The sequence below is a fragment of the Toxorhynchites rutilus genome, chromosome 1 (genome assembly GCF_029784135.1).
Source record: "Toxorhynchites rutilus septentrionalis strain SRP chromosome 1, ASM2978413v1, whole genome shotgun sequence".
Taxonomy (NCBI): Eukaryota; Metazoa; Arthropoda; class Insecta; order Diptera; family Culicidae; genus Toxorhynchites; species Toxorhynchites rutilus.
Window position 1 is genome coordinate 177,633,073 of NC_073744.1, and position 3,204 is coordinate 177,636,276.

The window sequence follows — 3,204 nt, forward strand, 5'->3', positions numbered from 1 at the left end:
GGCTTCCAGTATCGAGGAAAATGTGGAAATATCTAATCGTTACTGAAAATAATCTGCCACTTCCTCTGGGAATTTAAAATTACATTCATATGAAAGAGTTTATTGTAATGTTTTCTATCCATGTAACACTGTGACCAAATACATTAGGTTTTGTGATTTTTCAATCAATCGCAATCAACAGGATAGCTTCTGAAGATTATTTTTCCCCATCAGTAGGATATTTCCGTATCCAATAATGGATGCATAAAACCTTGTGCCTCCAACGTAACGCTCTCGTTTTCGAAGTTCTCCAAATATTCATTCATTCAGAATGAATTCAGATTCAACTTCATACAAATGATCTCTAAATCAACTATAGTCCTACGTCACCCTTGCGGTTATACCATAGATATAACCCACTTCCTGTTTTTTACAGTAAATTACATTCAATGGCACGTCGCATTACCACCACTCAGTGTCGGATTGGAGGTAATTTTAACCTGTAATTGAACATTTGCGATGACAGCGGTACAGTGTCGACTTTCAATGTCAATGGGTCATAATTTGGACCCCGAACTCTATGTTTACAAAAATGTCCAACTAAATATGTCACATTACAGGTCCGTCCAATTAGCTAAATGTCGAGATAAGTGTAAATTACTGTACTTTCAATCTAGAAGCAATTTAAGAATTGATGAAAATCAATAAGCTCAGAACAACTTATGAAAAAATCAATTTGTGTTTTATTATTATTTTGGATAATGTTTTAGAAAGCATTGAACTGTATTTCCTAAACTCTTTTTTGGAAGGTTTAATGGCCCTGAAAAGGGCCTTGTTTTATGGAATGGTTCCAATTTAGAAAACTTAGTACTCGTGGTTTTGAAAAAAACCATTTCGAACGCCCTCGATGCCGCCTTGTTCTGGATTTGCCACCAAAGCAGTTTGTATAAAGAACAAACTTTTTTCTTCTGCTACCTGATGCCGTTTTGCGATTGCGTTTGCCACTCGCCACTCGCTGCAACTGCCTGTTGTCTTGATGTCCACCGAACCGAATGTGTTCTGTTCCGAATGCGGGTTTTCTTATCGTCGCGAGCAGCTTTGCCAGCTAACTCGATCACTTCGGCGGCCGAAACTATATAACGCCGGCTAGGTGGACTGGTGCACTGGTACTAACGCGCTCGGCCTAGCTACCCTTGCGGGGAACTTCAGATCAACACGGTTCGAGAGGGATTTTGCCTTTCCCTTCACTTTTCCTCCTTTACCATGTCCAGACATGGCTGCTTGGGTTGGTTTGTTGATTTGTTGTGATGCGAACCGATGTGGTGTACGGTTTGAATGAGAATGATCGTTACGGCAGCGGAGCAGGGATTTTTAAGCTGAATGGCTGGCTCGAGAATTACGCATGTGTGAGACTGCGACCAATGTTTCGTTCATTTTTTTCTTTTTCCTTTCCAATCGTGCTTCATTGTATTTCGCTGCTGCTCTGGTTGCCCGTTTTGGTCGGTACGATTTGAGAAGCACAAAATGGACCAATCAAAAATGGGCACATAGTGCATTTTGACAATGCTTGATATTTCACAATTATTCAATTATTTAACTCAAGAAAAATGAAATGTTATTCGTTATGTTAGATGCGTGGATATATTTCCTATCAATTGATGCAAAAACCTTTGCGATCTATTGAGAAATGCTCGAGTTATAAGCGTTCCAAATCTTGCATTTTTTCCTACTTGTTCAGTGCCTAGATTTCCATTTCACCCCCTATATCTTCCGGTTAGACGTAGTCCTACGTCAAAATCTATGTTTACTTTTGAGCGTATGAAATTTCATACGCTGTGCAACTACGGAATAATTTTTTCTCAATAGGATATATCAGCTTCCCGATAATCCGGAGGAGCTGTACAATAATCTGATTGCTTTGGACGAAGACACTTTCAAAAATCTAGTGTCAACAAATGATATTAACTTTGTCATCGTGCCCCCAAGCGGTGGAGACAGCGATGTGGATGCTGGAGATAGTGACACGGAGGACGGCCCTTCCGGTTTTGGCAAACAAGTAAATGTCGAGAGCAACATTGAACGAGGCCAATCAAAAGAATGCTCCTCGGGCAGCAGCAAGAAGCGGAGAGCCAGACACTGGGAAAAAATGACCTTAAATTCGGATGCAAATGCAGCCGTTTTTCTTGAAGGACGTTCCCCTGATCTTAGTGACCTCTGATCGAAACATAAATGGTCTGCCGTTCAAATGTTCCATTACCTATTTGACGCAGATTTCGTCGGACTAATCACCACGGAGACAGATAAGTACGCACTGCTAAAAGGAGATACAAGATTCCGTGTGTCCGTACCGGAAATGTGCAAATTTCTAGGAATTGAACCGTGGGACAATTATGCGTAGAATGACAGTACACGAAAATGGTTGTTGAAGTTGAATTTTATGAAATAAAACCGTTTTGTTCGATATTCAAATGATTTCCATTTTTGATACTGTACCGGCTCAGCGTATAAAATTTCATACGTCAGATATCTCAACTTCCAAAGAACTCTAAACCAAAATATTGCGTTTCCCCCCCGTTTCGAGACAAACCTTGATGGGCAAGAAAGTTTCATGCCATTTGGATCAAGTTCTTGTATACCTTGGCAGTAATGGATTAATTGTGATAGACGCGTAGAAATATTTCCTATCAATTGATGCGAACATCTTTCCAATCTGTTAAGAAATGTTCGAGTTATAAGCATTCGAAATACGGGTAGGGTTAGCACACAAATCGGCAGAACAAAAGTATGGGAAAAAAGGAAGTTCTTCCAGTTTTCATGAATTCAAACCGTTTAGAGATTAGCGAATTGTAATGTTTAGCAAATCAAACAAATCTTAGAGAATTTCCGATTGGTATGCAAATCATGAGAATTCATTCACAGTGAAACTAGTTATTAACGTTAACTTTATTTCATAAAAACGCGACTTGTTTTCTGATTTGGTACCCTTCCTGAAAGACGTAGTTCTACATCAAAAATTGGCTATTGAGCTACCCTTTATTTTATTTGTATTAGAAGAATATAAATTCAAGTTTCAATTCACTCGCACCGAAACAGCCATAAACGTCAAAAAATTTCCCGCGCGCTGCCAGCTTTTGACCGAGCTCGAGCTCGAGACAACCTACCGGCTGGAAAACCCACCGTCTGAGTGCCGTGAGTTACCACTTCAGGACTGGTCTGTCAAAAAAC